General features: G+C 47.6%; 1 long non-coding RNA gene across 1 annotated transcript; it reads left to right on the top strand.

The window, feature by feature from the left end:
- Nucleotides 1–17,145: 17,145 nt before the first annotated feature.
- On the top strand, nucleotides 17,146–22,975 carry LOC144167023 (uncharacterized). The gene is made up of 3 exons (XR_013321820.1): nucleotides 17,146–17,626; nucleotides 20,069–20,153; nucleotides 22,375–22,975. It is a non-coding gene; the product is annotated as an uncharacterized LOC144167023 (long non-coding RNA).
- Nucleotides 22,976–23,442: the final 467 nt, after the last annotated feature.

The raw sequence follows: 23,442 nt of genomic DNA, 5'->3' as shown, positions 1-23,442 counted from the left end.
AACTTGTTTTCCTTGAAGAAAACTGCGTCGTCTTTGGCCTCGAAACATTTGGTAGTGATGCGGGGTAAATGTAAAAACGAAAGCCCTGCTCGAAAACGAAAAAGCGGAAAAACGAAAACCCTCCATCGTCAGAAGGATCGGTGTTCGTTGCGTTCTTCGCACCAATAAATTTGTTTCTCTTGAAGAGAACTGCATCGTCTTTGGCTTGCTGACAATATCATAGATAAAGAAGCCACAGAAATGTACATGCACAACAGTTCAAATTTTTACATAAATTTTAAAAAAAGTTTAATGTTGTGTGTTAACCTAATTTTAAATGTGTTACTTTGTGTTAATTTTAAATGTGTTTAGGTGTGTTAACTTTTTTCACCACTCGCGCCGACTTCCGGACAGATCAAAAAATATGCGTTTGCGTGACCCTATTCGGCCGCGATTTGGGCAAGCGTCCTCTTATATATTTTCTCTCTATGCCACGGCTTCATGCTCAGCGGAAGTGCGCTCCTTGAGCTTCCAGTGCCTAAACCCTACATTGAAAAAAGTAGAAGACAAGCAAAAAATGCCATGTGTTCGCTTCAGCCGCAAACGTCGGGAGCGACTGGCGAACAGATGAGGGGGAGGCAGCGACACGCACTCAGCCGTCGGGGCGCGCTGGAATATCACGTCTCAGTAACGCGTGCAGACACACAGGGTTGCCCTTCCACCCACGGCGCGTACCGCCCTCCCTTCGCCAGAAGCTCCCCTCCCTCTTGTTTGTGTGAGTGGCTCGTTCTCTCGCTCAGTTACGTGGAATACAGCTAACAGGCGCCAGATTACTGCGCCCTAAAACACGCAGTGGCATTATATACCTGTAGTCATGAAATGTATGTGCTACCGGAAGCCCGCTCAGATATCTTGTACGTCTTTTTTTCTGCCCATCGACGAGGCATCAAGGTCTTCCAGCTTAAATGCACGGCGAAAAAACGGGCCACATTACACAGCTTTTTACGCATATAATGCAACAAAGGAGCCACATGAGCCGGCTGTTTGGTTGCAGGCTTGAAGTGGCATATTACTTACGTGCACATTTCCATGATTGATTGTAGGGTTTAACGATCCGACGCAACGCAGGCGATGAGGCGCGCCGTAGTGGAGGGCTCCGGATTAATTTTGACCACCTGGGGATTTTTATCGTGCGCCGAAATCTCGTACACACGGGCGTTTTTGCTTTTCGCCTCCATCAGAAAAGCGACCGCCGCGGCCGCGAATCGAACCCGCGACCTCGTGCTCAGCAGCGCAACGCCTTAGGCACTGAGCCACCGCGGCGGGTGCACATTTCCATAATAAAATTGAGCTACGGCACCTATAAATCATGTATTTCTTTTTTCAGCTGAGAAAACGACTACCGTAAGACGCGTTCCCAGTGCTAACGGAGGAAGTCCGTGCATTGGTGATTGCGGTGAGTGCCCTCTTGACTATACTACATAAGAAGCGGCGGCAGCGCCCCAGCTATAACATTTTATGCTCACTTTTTGATCGTTGGTTCTGCACCAAAATTATGATAAACTTTTCTTAAAAGGATACCAATTAGGTGTTCGGGTGACAGGTCTTTAACGCCATTTTATCACCATTTAACATTCTTCGGTAGGTTCTGATATATTTGCTTTCGGAAAAATTGTCCACGATTGAAATACCACCTGGTTGAAATTCACTTTGAGGGATTCCGTCTATCTTAAAATATATTATTGGCGTCAGTTGTTGAGCTCAGTTTGCAAGTGGTGGAGCGGTAACATACGCTCCGCAGTTAGATCTCAGTCTCGCTTTGAGGCGTAAGTGCTTTTAAACCGGCACTGTATTCAGCCTGCACACATTTTGCGGTAAAACGAAGACAAAACTTTATGGTTGAGGCTTAAGAGCAGGTGCTTCTACACTGTGGTTGCTGTGCTTCTTTATAGTGGACAGTGGTCTTCTGTTCGCGCTTGTTGGCTTAAACCTTTGGCATTTTGTAGAGCGCAGTAAAGGTAGGCGAAATATGTCAGGCTACAAATGTTCGGAACGATTTTAATCTTTTGGTATATTGCCGCGACCCATGCATTCGGTTTTTTTTATGGTTTGTTTTACTTCCCGGCTGCGCACGGCTGTGTTATGTGTGTCCCAAGCGTAGCGCGTGTTTCATTCATTATTTTTTGCCGCACGGGATATCTCATTCCTATAAGCAGAGCAGTTCGCCCTAACGTCACTACACTAGAATAATCTTGTTTGATCTAGAAGTTCTGGATGCAAATGGATGGTTCGAGAAACACTCGCACCTAAAGATATAAGCCTGCAGAAGATACGCCGCGGTATTAGATTAGCCGACACTCGACAGCTCACGTCACTTGGCTGTGGCTCTCCCGCTCTGCATACTTTGAGTTGTTAGGGGGCATGATTCTCTCCAATAAACTTCTTATCCCTCCAAGACACAGCATACTTTTTGTCGGCGAAACATCTCGTGGGGGTGCTGGATACGCACCCTTTAAGCCTTCTATGGCTACTGCAAGCTGACAAGCCAGCCCCAGCCGAGCCAGCCGCCAATTCCAAGGTTTATCGACCTAGTTTGGCCTCCTACCAGAAAGAATCAAGGACAAGATCCCCGCAACCAACAACATGGTACAACAAACCACTCTTCCCACCGTCCTGGAGAAGCCCTGGGAACCACCATCGCTCCGCGTATACCCCGGAGAAGACCCTGAGGTCTGGTTGCAGAAAATAGAGCTCCTCCGCGTATTTAACGGGTGGGATGATAAAGAAGATTTCCGCCATGTAATCTCCTATTTAGAAGAAACAGCCCGGACGTGGTTCGATAACCATAAAAACCAGCTAACCAACGTGACTCGCTTTGACCTAAACATTCACCAACGTGACCTAAAACATTCGCCACCATTGTGCGGAAAAAACGAGCCGTGCATTTGTTGGGAATGCGCACGCAACACTCCAGCGTAAACGTCGTTATCTTCGCTGAGGAGATGAATCATCTAGTTCGCCGCGCGGTCACCAAAATAACTGAAAAGTAGCTAGCGTATCTAATGCGAGGAGTGAAGCAAGAACTCTTTGGCTGCCTTGTCCGCAACCCCCCTTGAGCTGTGGCTGAATTCACATCTGAAGCTACCTCATTGGAGACGATGCTGGAACTTCGTTTTGTCGACCCCGCCCTACTCCAACCTGTCATCAAGAGTCCCCGCCGTACCACTGTCCACTGTCGCCCGGCCGACCCCCTGTAGTCGAATACCAGACGCCGAGGAAGACCGACGCGTGGCGAACCCTCGATAATCGTCCGCTTTGATACCACTGCGTAGAGGCAGACCACCTCTATCGTCGGTCCCAGTATAAGAAACTCGGACTCCGTGGTTTCTCTCTGGACGCTTTTCGCCCTATCCCTGGCGAACGAGCACAGGATATGGACAAGTATCGATTCCAAAACAGCCGTGCCCAGCTCATTTGAACCGATCACCGTACCATACCCATACCAGTCTCCGAGCCGCCGTGGCAACGCTGACTTCGCATGTGGAAGGTCACCCAGCCCACACTGGGGAAACTAAAAGCCGCAACCTCTGGGTTGAAGTTCACAACAGAAAAATTTAAACCCACTAACGAAGCAAGGACGAACCGAACACCGTGATTTACGACATGCCCTGCTGTGTTTGCAGCACACTCACCAAGCTCAGTCACCCGCTCGCGCGTGCCACAGTGCACGTAGGGGTAATGTGCCTAACGGCCACGAAAGACCGGATGTCTGATGATGCGTCTGGCAGTCGGAGTGGTTGAAATGCGGAAGCTCAGGATTTGCTGTTGACGCACTGCGCTACCCTTGACTTCAGGTCTGGCCCGTTGGGAGTTGAAGCTGTACCCCAGAAGCGAGGTGGCGCAACCTGCAAAATTGTTTCAAAAAAGATTTTCTGCTGGAGCCTGACGACTGTGATATGCCTTAATATGACCGATGCTCGCCCGACCAGTTTTCCGTCTGCCATGGAAGTTACGCAACTGATATGTCATGCAATATGTACGTTTATTATCATAGTAAGTGCCGCCCCCAGGTCCCCACTGAATCGCCAGGGGGCGGCCCTGTGGGAAGGTTACGCCGCGTTACGTCGCTTTTGTTACGTCGTTCAGAGGACGTGTGCGACGTAGAACCTTCACCCAGACAAAAAACTCAAGGCGGTGCCGGCCGTTGTCCTTCTCCCGGCATCGCTCCATGCGTGCGAGGTTCAAGTGTACACTGTCCTTCTTTAGAGTCTCGTTCAGGTAGTTGCGAAGATATAGCGCATACTAACGTAGTTTCAATGTCGCCTTTCGACCACAACACTGAAAGAATGCTCCATGGGGTGCCGAAAGTGACGCCCGCAGAGCAGGGCTGCTGGTGTAAAACCAGTCGAGCGATCAACTTTCGTTCACGTTGCGAAAACCAATGTAGCGACGTGAGCATCCCAGCTTCTAGAGCGAAGGGGTACAACGGCGTATTCCGGTATTGTTTTACGCACATGACATTGCTCTTTTCGCTAATAACCGTACCGATATGCAACGGCTTAAATATTAGTGGACAGGAAGTGACAGACCTCGGGTTAAATTTTAACGCAGTAAAATCGGGAATACTTGTCTTCAATGATACTGGCACGGAAGCAGTATCCACCACCCTGGCGAATTTTGCGGGGCGTCTTTTGCATCGGCGAGTGGGCTCGCTTGGTACGCAAGCAGCTTGAATGCGGGCACGTTTAAAACTTTAGGATGAGTGTACGGATGTTGATCATGCCCAGATGTGCCAAATAATCCCGTTACGGCTACTTCGTCGCGTAGGTTCGCACTGGCGGCTTTGCAATGCATCACGCCTATAATAAATATTAGCAGTAAAAGTTGGCCAAGCTACCAATCACAAGCTAGTGCCATACAACGCAGCGTGCGCCTGACGTAACTTTAGTGCAGACACAGCGCACAATGCGTGATTCGCCTACGGACTGCCGGGAGGCCGGCCACTTCCGCAACTCACCCCCGTCTTTAAGGGAAACCCTACGTGCGACGACGGGCGCGTGCCGCCGACATCCCATAGCGTTTGAGCAAATGCCACAACCTGCCTAAGGTATCATTATTTCCGGCTAAAAGTTTGTGTCTGACGCATTTCCGGGACTTTTTCTAAACCATTATCCTAAAGACGCAGAACTGGCCATGTGTGATTTAACCGAGGCTCTGCAGTGCTCGCAGCGTTTGAAGTACAAACCGTACATATGATACGCCACCCCAGCACTTTAAAAAAAAGTCTCTCCTTTCCTTCAGAATGCAAGACTGATGTTGCAAATAAACCACTAGGCGTTTCTTTCTCCAGAAGAGAAGTAACACGAGGCTGCAGAAACCACAAATGCACGTGTAAAATATTCTGACACGGAGAGTGTTTCAGACCCGACGTCACTAGCCTAGAATAATCTTCTTAGATCTACAATCTGTTGGATATATATCGACGGTTCGAGAAACACTCGCGCCGAAATATAAAAGCCTGGAGAGCAAACGCTGAGGTTTTCGACTCACCGACGCTCGTTTGCGTACGTTACTTTGCTGAATGCTCCTGCCACGCCTGTGTATTTTGTGGTGTTAGGGGAGCACAAGTTCGCTTTAATAAACTCGTTTTCCTTAAAGACAACTGCGTCGTCTTTGGCTTCGAAACATCTGGTAGTGATGCGGGGTACATGGAAAAACGAAAACCCTCCTGGAAAACAAAATGCTGAAAAATGAAAACCCCTAAACGACAGAAGGATCGGTGTCCGGTGCGTTCTTCGCACCAATAAACCGGTTTCCCTGGAAGACAACTCCATCGTCTTTGGCTTGCTGACAATATCATACATAAAGAATCCACAGAAATGTAAATTCACAATTCAACTTTTTACATAATTGAAAGTGTGGAGTCTGATAACCACCAATTTTTAAAAAGAGTTTATATTGCGGTTTAGCTAATTGTAAATAGACTTTTTACCGCTCTCGCCAACTGCCGCAGAGATCAAAAGTTAGGTGTTCGCATGACTCTATTCGGCCGCGATTTGGGAAAGCGTCCACTCTCATATATTTTCTCTCTATGCTATGGCTTTATGCTCAGCGGAAATGGGCTCCTTGAGCTGCCAGTGCCAAAACCCTACATTGAAAAAAGTAGAAGACAAGCAAAAAATGCCTTGTGTTTGCTCCAGCCACAAACGCCGGGAGCGACTGGCAAAAAGATGAGCGGGAGGCAGCGAGGCGCACTCATCCGTGGGGACGAGCTGGGATATGTCGTCTCAGTAACGCGTGCAGACACACAGGGTTGCCCTCCCACACACGTCGCGTGCCGCCCTCCTTTCGCCAGATGCTCCCCTCCCTCTTGTTTGTGTGAGTGGCTCGTTCTCTCGCTCTGTTACGCTGAATCCAGCTACCAGGCGCCCAATGACGGCGTCCTAAAACAAGCAGCGGCATTACATGACTGTAGTCATCAAATGTATGTGCTACTGGAAGCCCGCTCCGATATCTCGTATGTCTTTCTTTTCTGCCCATCTACGAGGCTTCAAGGTCTTCCAGCTTACATGCACGGCGAAAAAACGGTCCACGTTACACAGCTTTTTACGCGAGTAATGCAAGAAAGGAGCAAGATTAGCCGACTGTTTGGTTGAAGGCTTGAAGTGGCACATTACTTACGTGCACATTTCCGTAATAAAATTGATGTATGGCACCTATACACCATGTATTTCTCTTACAGCTGAGAAAGCGACTACCGTAAAACACGTTCCCAGTGCAAACGGCGGAAGTTCGTGCATTGGTGATTGCGGTGAGTGCCCACTTCATTATACTTTGAAGAAGCAGCTGCAGCACCTTAGCTACAAAATTCTATGCTCTCTTTCTGAGCGTTTGTTCTGCACCAAAGTTATGACAAAATTTTCTTAAAAGCGCACATATTAGGCGTTTGGGCGACAGGCCTTTAAAGCCATTTTAGCGCCATTTTTACATTCTTCGGTAGGTTCTGATACAGTTGCTCTCGGAAAAAGAGTCAATGATTGAAATAACACCTGGTTAAAATTCACTTAGAAGGATTTTGCCTGTCTTAACGTATATTACTGGCGTCAGTTTTTGGCGTCAGTTTGCAAGTGGTGGAGCGGTCACATACGCTCCGCAGTTAGATCTCGGCATCGTTTTGAGGCGTAAGAGCTTTTAAAGCGGCTCTGTATTCATCCTGCAAACATTTTGCGGTAAAAAGAAGACAAAACTTTCTGGTTCAGGCTTATGAGAATGGTCTTCTACACTGTGGTTGCTGTGCTACTTTACAGTCGACAGTTGTCTTCTGTTCGCGCTCATTGGCTGAAACCTTTGGCATTTTCCAGAGGGCAGTAAAGGTAGGGGAAATATTTCAGGCTACAAATTTTCGGAACGATTTCCAACCTTTTGTTACATTGCCTCAAATCATGCATTGGGTTTGGTATTTATGGTTTGTTTTACTGCACTGCTGCGCCGGGCTGCGTTACGTGTGTCCCAAGCGTATTGCATGTTCCATTCATTATTTTTATTCCGCACGGGATATCTCATTGCGATAAGGAGAGAATTTCACCCTTCCGTAACTACCCTAGAATAATGTTCTTTGATATACAAAGTTGTGGATGTAAATTGATGGTTCCAGAAACACCCGCTCCGAAAGATAAAAGCCTGCAGAGCAGACACAGCGGTGTTCTTGCCGACGCCCGTTTCCGCACGTCACCTTGATGACTGCTGCTTCGCCGCCTGTTTATTCTTGAGTGGTTGGGGGAGCACAAGTTCGCTCCAATACATTTGTTTTCCTTGAAGACCACTGCATCGTCTTTGACTTCGTGACATATGGTTGGGGTGCTGGGTACGCACTCTTTATGCTTCGTACAGCATCTGGAAGCCGACAACCCAACCAAAGCTGAGCCAGCAGCGGACTACGAGGTTTCCCGGCCGAGTTTTGCCTGGTACCAGAAAGAACAACGAGCGAGACTGCTGCAACCGACAACGTACAACAAACCACTGCAGCCATTGTCACGCAACAACCCAGGGAATTACTATCGTTCCGCGGGATCCCCCGGAGAAGACCCTGAGGACTGTTTATGGAAAGTGGGGCACGTCGGCACCTTTAACAGGTTGGATGACGAAGGAACTTTCCGCAATCTTTTCTTTTATTTAGAAGCTACAACCCGAATGCGGGTCGACAACCATGGAAGCTCGCCAACCGACTGGCCTCTCTTTAAAAGCGAGTTCCTTAAAACTTTCGCCAGCGTCATTGCGGAAAGAACGAGCCGCACTTTTCTTGGAAACGCGCACGCAACACCCAAACAAAGGAGTCGCGATCTTCGTTGAGGAGATGAAGCATCTATTTCACCACGCGGGCCACGAAATAACTGAAGAAAAGCAGCTAAAGTTTCTAATGCGATAAGTGAAGCGAGAAATCTTTGCTTGCCCGTTGCGAAACCCCCTTAAATTTGTTGCCGATTTTACGTCTGAGGCTGCCGCATTAGAGAAGACGATAAAAATTGGTATGACACAGTACCACCGCCCCATCAATGCGCTAGCTGTGGAGACGATCGGTGCCGGGGCTATTCGCTCTGATACACTGCGTGAGACAACCCGAGCGATTGTCAGAGAGCAGTTTCGGAAACATTTTGCCATGGCGCCACAACCTCAACCTCACAACCTCAAGACTGACTTCATCAGAGAAGAGGTGCAGCAGGCATTGGGGATTTCTACGACATCCAAGGCACCCCGCGAGCTCAAGGTATGACCTACTCCGCAGTTGTTCGTCGACCCCGCGCTGCTGCAACCCACCAACAACATGCCCCGCCGTACTGCTGTACACAGTCGCTGCCCGAACCCCTGTATTCTAATACCACACGCCGAGAAAGACCGACATTTGGAAACTCTCGATAATCGTCCGCTTTGCTACCACAGCAGAAAGGCAGACCACATATATTGTCGCTGCGCAAAGAACGAACTCGGACTCCATGGTTTCTCCGTCGATGCCACTCGCTCTCCCCCTCGGCAACCACCACACTATATGGACAAGTATCTATCTCAAACCATCCATGGCGCAGCCCGTTTCAATCTATCGATGTCGCCCTACCCCTACCAGTTTCCGAATCACCTAACCAATGCTGACTTTGCACGTGGAAGGCCCCCGTCTCAGGCGGGGAAACTAAAAAGCTAATTCTGGAGGTGAAATTTCACAACGGTGGAAAAATGAAAACCCTTGAACAACGCAAGGACAAACCAAATACCATGATTCATGACATGCCCGCATTCCGACGACCGGACTTAACCCTGCCGTGACTCGCGAACACGATGACAGGCACAAGGCGCGACGCGTACCCGACATGACCGAGACTGCCCCTTAGACGATGACGACAACGACAAGTTGCAATGCCCCCACACTCAAAGAACTCGAGGAAGGCTGCGTCCGACGTCAAGGTGTCAATTTACGGCTTTGGTGTAGTCTCCCTCAGAGACACTGGGGCGTACTACTCAGTAATGGCGGATCATTCGCGTCTAAGCTGACGAAAGCTACGACCAGATGGGATGGTCAGCTCATACTCACAGACCATCTCGTAACATCAAGGGGAAAGTGCTCATCGCGCGTCACCATAGACGGCACAACGTACCCAGCGGCGTTCATCATTTTTTCTAACTGCTACCGTGACGTGATTCTCGGAATGGACTTTTTGACGGACAATGTTGCAATAACTGATGTGCAGACCAAGTCGATAACTTATTCCTCCGATCACTCCGCGATGCCAGAATCGAACTCCAAACACCGTGCTGCCGAAGGATCACCGATAATTACTCTACCACCCCGTGCAAACTTGATGATCCTTGTTTACTGTAAAGATGCTGTGCTTGACGTTGATTCTATCATACAGGTTGACCAAAGTTTGTTTCCCGACCATGGTGTCTCCGTCGCAAGTGGCATTGCGCGCTTTAAGGAATGCAAATCCCTATTTTTGGTCACTTTTTTCACCGAGGAGCACGAGAATTTAATTAAGGGCACTACAATTGACTTCCTCGAAGAAGCGCAAGAAGCAGGTGACGTGATCGCGGTCGCCGATTTCGAACGCGCACCTGAAGATGCCTTCGTGCTTCCGTATATTTTCGAAGTGAACCCGGCGTAAGTGCAAGAAAAACGGAAGAACTCATTGGCTTTGCTGCGTCGCTACAGCGCGTGTTGTTCGTCGAACTCAAAATTACGTTAGACACCACCAGCGCAGCACCGTATGATCACCGTAGATGGAGCCCCACCAAACCCTTCAGTCGCCATACTGTGTGTCTTCACACGAGTGGGAAGCCATCTGAACACGGGTCGTATAAATGCTCAGCGGCGGCTCTAAACAGCCGTCGGGAAGCTCCTGGGCTGTGCCTGTCACACTCGTAAGGAACAAATACAACACATAAGGTTCTGCGTTGACTACTGGCGACTGCACATAATCACAAAAAGGACACTACCCCCTGCCACGAATCGACGATGCCCTCGACCACCCCGGTCACGCAAAGTACTTCTTTTTGAGTGATTTAAAGGCAGGCTACTGGCAAATAGAAGTGGACGAGAGAGACCGAAACAAGACTGCCTTCATAAACCCGCACGGCCTATACGAGTTGAAGGTAATGCCGTTAGGCTGTGCACTGAACCAGCGACGTTTAAAAGAGTAGTCGGCAGTGTGCTAGCTGGTCTGAAGTGGCATACACGCCTTGTACACTTCGCCGAAGCTGTGGTGTTCGCCCAGACTTTCAACGAACACCTTGCAAGATTGGAATCTGTGCTCGAGGCCATTCGTACGTCGGGGTTTACGCTGAAGCCTGAGTAGGGCCGCTTCGCGTACGAGGAGATGAAGTTTTAAGGTCATGTCGTCAACACCGCGGGTGTCCTGCATGAACCGGGAAACATTTCAGCCATATGGAAATTTCCAAGACCGAGAGAGAAGGGCGTGCTAAGATTTCTCGGACTGTGGACGTACTACCGGCTGTTCGTCGCAAAATTCGCACGTATTGCAGAGCCACTCACGCGCTCGAGGAACGATACAACCCCTTTGAGCTGAAAAGCGCACAACGGGGAGTGTTTTGTGAGCTTCAAAAACGCCTGCAAAGCCCGCCTGCCCTCGCTTGTTAAGACGAAAACGCCGAAACAGAAATGCATACCGATGCCAGTGATATAGGCTTGGGGGCTGTCCTCGTCCAAATGCAAAATAGTTGCGAGAGAGTATTCGCCTATGCAAGCCATGGTCTGTAAAAGAAAAAAAGTACTCTGTTTATGAAGAAGAGTACTTCTTTGTAAAATGGGCCAGTTCAAAATTTCTCTCATACGTGTATGGAATACCGTTAAATGTTCTGACAGACCACCAAGCGCTGTGGTGGCACGCGAATTTGAAGGACCCCTCGGGCTGTCTCGGTAGCTGGAGCTTACTTCTGCGAGAAGTCGACTTTCCAATAGTCCATACATCCGGCAGGAAACACGCCGACGTCGACTGTCTGTCTCGCGACCCCGTGGACCCAACACTACAAGATTCCGACGAAGATGGCGCATTCTGCGGAGTCGTTACGGAAACCGACCTAGGCGCACAACAGCGTGCGGACTCCGAGTTACGCGCCATAATCGACTATGTCAAAGGACGCAACGTCGCCGTGCCAAGAGCTTCCAAACGCAACTTACCTGCGTTAAGCCTCAAAACCTCAATCCTCGTGAAGAAAAATTTCAACCCTGGAACGAGAACACATTATCTTCTTGCCATCCCCGAAAACCTAGGTCACAAGATTTTGGAAGTGTGCCACGATGACCCGTCTTCCGAGAATCTCGGCACAGCCCGCACTACGGGAAAACTCAAGGCGAACTACTAATGGCCCCACCTTACAACTGATGTGTCCCACTACATCCGCCACTGCCGTAACTGCCACCAACGAAAAACGCCGCCGACGAGACCCGCCAGACTTCTGCAGCCGATCGGTGTCCCAGCGAGGCTCTTTCAACCTATCCGAATGAATCTCGTGGGCGAGTTACCTACGTCATGATCCGAGAACAAGTGGATTCACGTTGCGACAGACAACACGACGCGCTACGCAGAGCCCGTTGCTCTTTCGAGGTAGACTGCACTAGACATTGCGAAGTCCTTCATAAACCAAGTTGTCCTGAGATATGGAGCCGTTGATGTCCTGATCACGGACCACGGAAGGGTCTTTACTGCGGAGCCTATGCAAGGAACCTTACCCTAGAGCAATACCGATCATCGAAGAACAACGGCGTACGACACCCAAACGAACGGACAAACGGGACATCTGAACGAGACGATACCGCATAGGCTTTCTATACACGTCAGCGTTGAACATAACAATTGGGACGAAGTCCTGCCGTATGTCTCGTTTGCGTACAACACAGCGATCCAGGAAACTATGCAGATGATACCGTTCGAGCTTGTCTACGGAAAACGGCCGCCTGCAGTGCTTGACGCCATGCTTCGGCACCTAGAAGACGATGACCTCAACGCCTACGTCCAATTACCTTCAACGTGCAGAGGAGGCCCGCCTGCTCGCTTGAGTTTGTATAACGGACCAGCAGCTGGTGAATGCCAGACGCTACAATCTGGAACGCCAAGACGCAGAGTACCACCCAGGGGATCGTGTGCGGGTTTGGACTCTCATCCGACGGCGCCGAGTGAGTGACAAGTTTCTGCGACGGTATTTCGGAGCCTACCGGATTCAACTTCGCGTTGGCGAACTCACCTACGAAGTGTTCCCCGATGGTGATTCCGGCACATCACGACGATGCACGCTACCCGAAGTAGTCCATGTGGTTCACCTGAAACCTTACAGCACAGGATGGTAGACTTTTTTGTTGTTGTTTGTTCGGACTGCCGTTTTATTTCACCATCGGATCGATGCACTCTTAGAGGTAGAGTAATGAAGCGAACCATGCATTGCGTTTGTTTATCGTTTCTTTCACTGCCTGCTGCGCACGGCAGTGTTGCCTGTCTCAAGAGAGGTGGATGTTCCATTCTTTATTTTTATGCCGCACGGTATATCTCATTCGGATAACGAGAGCAAGTCGCCCTAGCGGCACTGGGATGAAATACTCGGTTTTCATCTACAACATTCTGGATGTAAATCGACGGTTTGAGAGGCACTTGCGGCGAAAGATGAAAGCTTGCAGATTGACGCCGCGGTATTCGTTTCGTCGACATTCCTCACGGCACATCATTGTTAACTGCTGCTTCGCCACGGCTGTATTATTTGAGTTGTTGGGGGGCACAAGTTTGCTACAATAAACTTCTTGTTCCTTTGAAGACAACCGTGTCATCTTTGGCTGCGTGACAACATGTTTACGCCTGGATTTTTTGGATGGTGTGCATAACAGCGTAATAAATAAAAATACGCCCTCGTGGTTTAGCGGCCAACATTGGGCCCTTAGTGTACAGAACCGAACCGCCCGCCCCTACGCTTTTACGGTGCCATCGTCCATCGTTGTAACACCACTCTTCTGTCCCCGACTTTTTCTCCCGCTCTACCACCCACACCCAGCGTTGCTCCTTCCCCAAACATTGAGAGAAAGGCACAGAAAAACTTATTGAGGGTGTGCGTGTCTTTGATCACGGTAGTGCGGTCCCCTAGTCCGGGGCTTCCAGTACCCGATGTGCTGCTGTCGGCGCCTGGTCCGGGAATCATTTCTGGCAAGCTGGATGCGGGACGAGAAAAGTGGCTCTCATTTTGCCGTCATCTGTTGTTTGGTACAATGGTCTTCACAGTGAGAATTTGGATCAACTACCACACCGTGGGGAGTAACTCTCCCATGTGATTGCAGCACGGGCAAGGTGCAGTTGGGAAGACGTGTTGGTAATAATTGTGCAGCGTTGCGGAGCTCGAAGTGTGCGAGTGTGGCGTCGTTAGATAAACGCGAGTTGCTTTGACCTTTGCGATCTTGTCCGAAATCCTCTCCGCACACACAGAAGCCGCTTTTGCGCACCCACATGCCCATCTGCACATATTCCGGCTTTACGCACACTTCGCCCGCTTGTGTTCGCAACACACTACTATGCACAGTCACCCTTACGCGCGAAACACAGGGCACGTAGGGGCTCACGTGCCAACAATCGACAAGCCAGATCTCGCAGAATGTGTGGAAGCTGCGTCTATTGTTACACGTGCAGAGAAATTGTGGTATTATGCAAGTTTGCGGTGGTCAAAAACTTTGTTGCCGCTGAGTGATATTGGGTGATTAGCGGCAGCAATAATTCCGGGTTCAGGCGTTTTGTCACAAATCCTACTGCCGGAATCCGGTAATGTCAGTTCGAAAAGAGTGTAATTGGGGGTGTTTGTTCTTGCTTGTGAGCAAAGTCAGGATGAACACAGTACAATGCCCGTACATAAAACCTCGCTTGGCTTATACTGCTATCTCTAATCGAAGCATCTTTGTACTATTTTCAAACGAAAGCTGTTGCTTTCCCTGTCATTTCCTCTTGTTCTTCCGTCGCATTACATTAGTTATAGAAGTATTGTTTCTTCTAAAAGGTGTGCTTTTAGTTCGCCTTCCCTGCGATCATTTTTTTCATTACGTATGCCTTTTCAATGTGTTCCCAACTATATTTGTCTAGGAGTATTTTAATTTGTTTCACTCTATCATCCGCACGTTTTGAGGCGCTTCTAAGGTTTTCGTTGTCTTGTCTGTCTAATGTGTTTATTTGTGCGTTTTGATAATTTGTTTGACCTACTCGGCCGAGCTGCACCATAGAAAAAGAAGCTTTGTGCTGCTTAACGAATATGTCAGAGTGGTTTGCAATGATGTTGGAGAGAAAAGGGGGCAGCGCTTTCATTCAAAGGATGTGTGTCACATTGGAATAGCTGAAGTTCTTTACGCTTCCAGCGCTTTTACGCGGGGGGGGGGGGGGGTCTGTGTCGTTCCTGTGACACAACATCAGGCTTGGACCGAAAATCAGGCCGAGCAATGGCACCTGACTATTGCACTGATTTGATTATGAGCTTTAATACTCCGACGATGCACAGGAGATGCGGCTCACAGTGCGGGAGGGCTCGTGAGTAATTTTAACCATCTGGGAATGTTTAACGTTGGCCGAAATCTCGAACACAGGTGGTTTTCTTGTTCCACCTCCACAGGAAACGCGGCCGCCGCGCCTGAATATTGCCGGATTGGATTGGGCCCTCCACTGAGCGAGCATGTCAATGCTTCCCTCTGCGCTGGCGATAATGACAATAGTGGCTCAGTTTTAATCAGGGGAGACGGAGGTTTTATTACGCAGCTTCAAGAAAAGAGCTTCCCAGTTTTTCGCTACTGCTTCCCGCTGAGCGGAAATGTTCTCCTTGTTCGTCCAAAACCAAAACCTTACATTGCACAAAGTAGAAGACAAGCAAAATATGCCACGTGGTTCGGATTAGGCTCAAACGTCCGGAGTGACTGGCGAAAAGATGAAGGGGAGGCAGCGAGACAGACTAAGCCGTGGCGACGCGCTGGGATATGACGTCTCAGCAACGCGTGCAGACACTCAGGGTTGCCCTCCCCCCCTTATGAAAATGAACTTTTCCTTTCTGTTTACTTTGTGTCTCCTGTATGTTGACTGTGTGGCCTTTCTTTTGACTTTTCCTTTGTGTTACCTCTAGGACATAAGCAGGCTGTGTACTTTTTATAGACTGCCGGATAAACAGCCATGATGTTTTACCTTTATATGTACTATGGTAAAGACAAAGTTTAAATTTCTATACGAAGATTTTGTTTCGGATGAGAGGTATAAAACTTTAAAAATGACTTGCTTTCTTCTCTTTCTGAGTTCCGCAATGCTATTGCCCATGTGTGTACTCAAGGCAAAATGAAGTCAAAAGACTTTGGCCTGTTTCCCCTGTGTTGCCTCTAGGACAAAGGCTGTAAGATAGAACTTGAATTTGCTGTCTTAATTCTTGCCGTAATGCTGTTGCTTATGTATGTACTGAAGGCAAAATGAAGTCAAAAGACTGACTTGTGTCTTTTGTGTTGCCTCTAGGACACTGGGAGGAAGGATAACTATTTGTTGCCTTACATTCTTTTTCTGAAGATTGTGCTTCCTCAAGTAAACATAAAGTCGAGCATGTAAGCCTTAATTATACTCGAAAGGTTAAGTTTTTGGCTTGGCTAGAGATGGTAAGAAACAATGCCGATGGTTTGTGGAAATTCTGCAGCACTGTATACGTTATTTCGTGCTAGTGAGGTCTGATAAATTCGCAGAATTAATATTACCAACTGGTACGTTTGTATGAAACAGTGGCGTAAGAAGGATACATATTGAACGAGGCTGTTCGAAGTGCCTCGTCCCTCCCATTACGAAAAAAAAGTGGGAGGGAGAAGAATATACAGACCAGAAAAAGTAAAAAGAACACAAAAAGCCGAATAGAAAACGAAGCAATGAAAACAAAAACAACCTAAAAAGTGGCTTCCGATTGTCCTAGTCTGTGTTTTCCTTCAGGGTCGTTGTAAAATGGCTTATCCTTGCAACTAAATGCTGAAGCGGTGTACTGTTTTTTGGGGCAGAGCTTGCGGTAGAAATATATTGCGACAGAAAAAAAAGGGACACAGCCAGACGAGAGCAACAAGAGCAACAACAATGTCAAAATATAACCTAAGGCAGAAAAACTTTAAAGCACGGTTGAAAAAAAAAAAAAAAAAACAAAGGTTACTGAGCGGGTTTCGAACCTCCGCCCTTTGAATCAGTAGGCGAGTACTTAACCTCCAAGCCACCAAAACAGTACAGGATGAGGGCGTAAACCTAGGTCTAAATACTTGAGCTCACGTCTTGCTAAGCCTCCATTTGAGTGAATTGTTTGCCTGCGTGGATTTGACGCACGGTGCTTTTGTGTGCGTGCGTGCGTGCGTGCGTGAGCGCGCGCGCGCGTGTGTGTGTGTGTGCGCGCGTGTGTTTGCGTATGTCTGCGAGGAAAAATTTTTTTATCCGGCCGTTCTGTTTGTGAAAAGCCCACAAACAGTGAATGGTGAATGCTTGGACTGCTTGGACGCTGAACAAAACACAAAACAGTCAATCTAGATGTAGATGACGATGATAATAACTTTGTTTGTTAATCCATTTTTATCCGCTTTTGAGTAGCAACAACTTACAACAAAAGACGTTGTTCGCATCAAGAAAATATACTGCCATTATATATATGTTTGCTATTATCAACTTTAACAAAATACTATAATGGCGTCTGCCTAGTTTGCTTCAGGGGTGATGATGAAGGAAGAAAGTAACTGCTAAAACTCTATGACTGCTAGATAGCCAACTGTAGTAATAAGTCTAGTCTAGGCTAGCATATATGCAGTCATTGTTATAGGTGCGCAAGAAAAGACGTGGTTTGTTCGTTGTGCGTGGTTTTGGTGGTTTGTTTTCGATTTGCTGGTGTTACGTGAATTACTACGTGCTCCTCCTTCCGTAATATTACGTGTTAGTGCTCTTGTGCCACCTGAAACATCGTGAGTGCTGGCAAAGCGTCTGTGTCGTCGCCGTACTGCGCTGCTGTAGCAAACGCACATCGAGGTCGCCATTTGACAAAATACCTGACAAGTTGTGCGTGCCTACGTGAATCAAGAGTCTCTACTGCAAGTTCCAGACTGTCGACACGACGTGTGAAAAATGCTGCGTGTTCTGCCGTAAGTGATTGTTTATCGTGGTGCATGTTAAAATTTTATTACGCGTTGCCGCAGTGCTGTTTTGTTAAACGTGTTGATTATATTCCTTGGTGTTCGGCTCGCCGCGCTTCTTTTATTGTAAATTACCGGCTGCGTCGGCGCGGTCATAATGAGCTTCCAGGAGCGGCGGCCAGTATGCTGTGTGAGTGATCGACCCCCTTGCCATTGCCGGCAACGAAAATATTATGCTGACGGCCCAGCGGCCGCCGCTTGGCTTGGGTGGATTCGACGCTAAAGCTTGTTGCATGAAAAAAAAAGAAAACTGCGTTAATGGTTGTGAAACAAAACGCCCACTCCCCGATTTTTTTTTTTTAGGAGGCAGTTGACCCACAGTATATTTTTTTACAGGACTAGGCAGCTTAGCATTGTTCTAACGGGTAGTTTTCGTTTACGGGTAAAGAAATGCAAGGAGGCTGCATTACATTTGTAGTTATAATACGTAAGAGTTGCATATACGTTGAATTTTCAACATTTAAGCATTGCTAGCAACTTTGTAAGTAGTACCACATGCACAAGGTCTTTAGGCAGTGAACATTTGACCAGATAATTGTTTAGACGTCGCAGCTTGAAAACATGCTGTTCCAGCCTGCATTGCTGGTGCAGTCACAGGGCAGCTTTCACTGTTTTAATGCAAGAAATTTTTCCACCTTCCTAAGCTCATCCAGCATCGTCATGATCAGACAGAAACTCTTGTGTGGTGTGACATTATTTGTAGCTGGCTTGCATAAATTGTGTTGACCGTAACATGTTGAGCATGGGTTAAACGTGTTGATTCTTACAAATATGCATGTGATGGGGATACAATCACGGTGCGAAAAAGATTAAACAGGGCGTGGGCTTGCCACCGTGCTCCTTCGCCATCCTATTTTTCGTTTCGTCAGCATTTCAACTTGCCTACCCCTTGGAGGTATTGGCACGCTGAGATGTTCACCATGTGCCTCAGAGAGAATTTTAATGGCGCCGTGAAGACAAAATATAAGTTTGTGTTATTCGAAAGATTTCGTGTGGTATGGTGCCCCCAGCACTTGTCCAAATGCAAACGATGCTTTATTCACTGAGAAATTCATTAATTGAAGCTAAAATTTTGGTTTTCCCGCTAAATCGTGCATTTTCAGGGTCTGCAATGACATCACAGGAACCGACCGCTCTGCAGCCGATTGGGAAACCTTCTTTACCGTTAGTTAACCTAGATGGTGCCACCATACCGTGGCAAGCCGCTTTCTGCTTTTGTTTTGTTTTTACCGTATTTAAACGTGGCTTGTTTTTGTTCAGCGAGAAAATAATCGTTTCGTGAAACATAGTGCTCGCTCCACAAATATGGTCACGTAGACACCGTTGCTTGTGTCAATCGGCCAGTGTTGTCCGAGACAACCCCAAAGCCCCGCAGTCCTGTGCAGCTAAACCAAGCATAGTGCGCGCAGTACCAACAGCAGTACGCATCGGTACTTCTATGCTTACGTGTGCTTTCCTGACCTTTACTGTTGGTCCCACCATTCTTACTACTGTAAAAAGAATGTGCCCTAAATTTAAGCGCAAATAGTTCATTCGGCAAGCTTATAGCCTCTGCCTAATTCGCGTTTGCTGTTGCCGCCCTCCGCTAACTGCAGAGCTGGCTGGTATGACATAGGTTCTGTTGCGGGAAATGAGCTAGTGGGTCGCATGGCCATTTCCTTTGTTCCTAATTTGTAGCTTATTTGAGTGGAGTTTATGTTAAAAATGGTGTCAGCATGATTCTAGCAACGGAATCCTTTGAATGAACCAAACTTGTGTTTTCTCTTCATGGCTCCTTTAAAAGCCGTAACCACGTTTCGCACCCTCTGGACCAGAGAATATGCTTGCACAGTGGAAATCTGGGGCCACAGATTTCTACCACCTAGGGATATTTAATAGGCTTAGTTTAACATTAATTCAGTGTAAGGATGCTTCTGTTCCTTTAAAGTATGGCTGAAAGCCTTGTAAGGATTGTCATGTATGTACAGTGCTCACGGATTGAAACGCGACACTGCAAGCACGTGGCCTGTACTACATGCAGCGCCGCCAGTGGACGCCCGTGGAAGCTAGGTGTTGCATTGTGGTATACCACGAGGATGAGAGTGTTTTGACCATAAGCTTGCTGCTTCCGGTTTCCAATAAGCGGGGCAGTGGTTCCCCGCAGCGACAGCGGTGCGCTGTCAGCGACAGCGGCGTCCATGGAGGGCGCTGCATGTATTGGCGGCCACGCGCTCGCAGTGTTGCGTTTCAATCAGTGAGCACTGTACTTATTTTTTAGCTTGAAAGAACTGAAGGTGCCTTTTTTGCACCTACAAAAAAGAAATTCTGTCATGTCCTGTCAGAGCGAGTATTTCACGGCATTATACCGCATATTTACGGCTTGTTTACTACTTGAACTTTCATTTTTTACAGGGCCAGGTGTTTCACATGGAGGATGTACGTTGTGAGCTATCAGAAGAATTGGCTGCCTCCTGTTTCTATCTATCCTGCACGACCTGTAAGTGGAGTTCATTACGGCTGTGAAATGCATGAAAATCTCGATTTTGAAGGCTGAGAGAACATGAAAACATAGAAAACCATTGTGGCATTCTTGTGGTACCTTAGTGATATTAAGACATAAGAACATTGCAGAGATGGGGCAAAAAATAAGGAACCGATGAGGGTGAGAAACTTCCTGGTACCTTTCTTATTTTTTTTGTCGCATCAGGGCTGCGTCCTTGCTCCATGAATTAATTAATAACGACTTTGTCACCCTTGTTCACTGTGGTAGTTGCGTGGTGCCCACAGACAGTGTGTGGGGATTTTTCTTCTACCAGCCTTTTACAGATGAACTAGATCTTTAGACTTCTACTCAAAAGTCATATTATGGATTACATTACATGAGTGAAACAATTCCATGCACCCAGAAATAGAATTTAGGTGAATTCACTTCAATGTCCTAGATGCAACTTGTGCCTAGCAGTGAAAAGGGTGTATTGCGTGCCTTTTTGCCACTGTGTTTCATGTAGTGTAATGAGTCTCACTGGCCATCGTAGCCCCCCCCCCCCCCCCCCCCCCCCCCCGCGAACAGCTATTTACTCTAGCAAATATAATGATGGTCCTAATTGTAGAAGGGTACCCACCGCGGTGGCTCAGTGGCTGAGGCGTTGCGCTGCTGAGCACGAGGTCGCGGGTTCGATTCCCGGCCGCGGCGGCTGCTTTTCTGATGGAGGCGAAAAGCAAAAACGCCTGTGTGTACGAGATTTCGGTGCACAATAAAGATCCCCAGGTGGTCAAAATTAATCGTTGGCGAATTGAATGCTGCAGGGTTTCTTTTGCACTCATTCATTTAGATCGAGAACATTTTCAATAAAAAACAGGAAAAGCTAGGATAGGGATCGCAAAGCAACACCCTTTCCATATCAAACAGGACTGCTGGTGCAGCATACAACGGAAAAAGGGGAAAAAGACGGTTCCCTTAAAAAAGGATAAGATTGCAGGGTGTGGCCAGGTGCTTGAAACAAAATATTTTGTAAACAAATCAAATGGCATGGTTGGGGGAAATATTATGATGTTTATAGTAGGAAAAACCTGCATTATTTCCGAACAGTATGAATGCTCTGTGTGCAAACATATGCAAAAATGCTTGTGTGTTTTTAGCATTTGAGTGCACGTTACAGAGTAGTCAGCTCAAGTTACTGCGGTAGCTTTCCTCATTGCTGGTAAGCATAAACCCTGAAATTAAATTTGCTGTATTCGACCGCTTTAACCCTTTCACTGTCACTGATGTCCTGGTTTGTCTTCGAATTTCTCCTCCACGGTGTCACTGACATACCGGTGCGTTTTCTGTTGTGCGTTGAAAAATTCGTGCCATGGTGCAAAGTTGGTGCACCTGCACTGTTTGTGCTATCTGTCACATCTTTCTAGTAGCCTGTATTTTCACAAAGTACAGAGCGACCACGCCCAGCTTTCGCTGCTTGGGGGTCACTCCGTGCACTGTACATCTGTTGGGATGAGTGACCACGTGGCACGCGTGCAATGATGGGTGCAAGTGGGCTATCCACCACGTTTTTCTAGGGTTGTTTTTTATTTCTGTTCCCGTGTCTGCTACCCATCGACACAAGGAAATATAAAAAGTGAGGAGCCAACCTAGAGGTTGGTCAGTTCATGGTGATGTACATTTTGCTTTTTGTAAGCAAGCACAGACAAACAAACTAGACAATGCAAGTGCTGTCTCATAAACGAAATGCACAATAAAACTGCTGCCTTTATAGGTTCCAAAGAACGCGTAGACACAAGCAACTACTCATGATGACGACTCATCAATGCCTGTCTTAGCATGTTCATGCAATTTTATGTTGCCTTCCCTGCCCCCCTCCCCCCCCCCCATATTGCTTTGTTCCCACAGTGCTGCTGCAATAATCTCATCTCAAATGTTCTTGCGAGGCTGTATAAATGCCCGTCATGAGGAGGCCATGAATCTAAACAGTACTTAGTTCTGGGTTGTGTTGCCTATGTAACAGTATGTCATATTTGATGTTCGTAAGCTCATTAGTTAATTTATGTGGTCTAAATTTTGTGGCTAATTTTGCAACCTAGAAGTTATACCTTCTCTTTCAGGACACTTGGTTCAGTTTTGTATGGGAACACTCCTTTATATTTATAAGCATAACCAGCAAATGTTTGAGACGTGTTTGTTTAAACCCCTTCATATGCGATCAATGCGTTTGTCATTTCAGGTTCAAGCGTGGCAGTGGCTATCCCGTCCTGTGAGTGGTAAAGATGAGGCGACACCTGGTGTGGCAGGCGGCAGCAGCACGTATGGATCCAACCTGAATAAAATAGTCAGGTTTGCAAGAGTCGTGTGATTCATGTGATTTTCGTCAGCTTGCTCTTACAGAAACAGCTGCAGCATGAAACAGTGACTGTGGAGCTGGCTGACATTTTCTACATGCAGCTGGCTGTGGGGCGCTGTTATTTGACAGCATGCAAAGGGCACTCAAAAGGTGGAAGCTTGTGGGATACGTAGAGGACGGAAACATAAAGGATTCTTGGAGGACGCAGAAAGTCGGTGGCGAAATTTCAATACAGGGGACACACAAGGGACGAATGCGGTCTGTTGCCTTCAAGACATATAGGGGACACACAAAGGCCGTATGGTGTCTGTGTTGCCTTTGGGAGATAGACTGGACGCATGGAGGACGGAAACACACGGGACACTTGGAGTACGCAGAAAGTCGGTGGCGAAATTCCAACACAGAGGAAACACACAGGACGCACGCAGTCTGTTTCCTTCGGGACGCAGACTGTCTTTTGACTGGACATAGAAATTTTCATAAGGGCCAGCACGGCGCGTGCCGCCCTACCTTCGCCAGACGCTATCCTCCCTCTTGTTTGGGTGAGTTGCTCGTTCTCTCGGTCAGTTACGCGGAATCCAGCTACCAGGCGCCAAATGGCTGCGCCCTAAAACACGCAGCCGCATTACATGAATGTAGTCAAAAAATGTACGTGCTACGGGAAGCCCGCTCCGATATCTTGGATATCTTTAATTTGTGTGGGTCACCGCGGCGTCAACGTATTTCAGCTTAAATGCACGGGCAAAAACGGAGCAATATCCCCAGCTTTTTATGCACATTACACAAGAATGAAGCCAAATTACCCAGATGTTTTATTGAGGGCTTGAACTGTCATATTACTTAGTCCACATTTCGGTAATACATTTCATGTATTTCTCTTTCAGCTGAGAAAACGACTACCGCAACACGGGTTCGCGTTATTGCTGACGAGAATGTATGCTTTGGTAATTG

Source organism: Haemaphysalis longicornis, unplaced genomic scaffold (genome assembly GCF_048455015.1).
Source record: "Haemaphysalis longicornis isolate Haplotype H1 unplaced genomic scaffold, Haemaphysalis longicornis Haplotype H1 scaffold_2, whole genome shotgun sequence".
NCBI lineage: Eukaryota > Metazoa > Arthropoda > Arachnida > Ixodida > Ixodidae > Haemaphysalis > Haemaphysalis longicornis.
The sequence above is the reverse complement of the archived record's forward strand: the minus strand, read 5'-3'. Positions and strand labels throughout refer to the sequence as shown.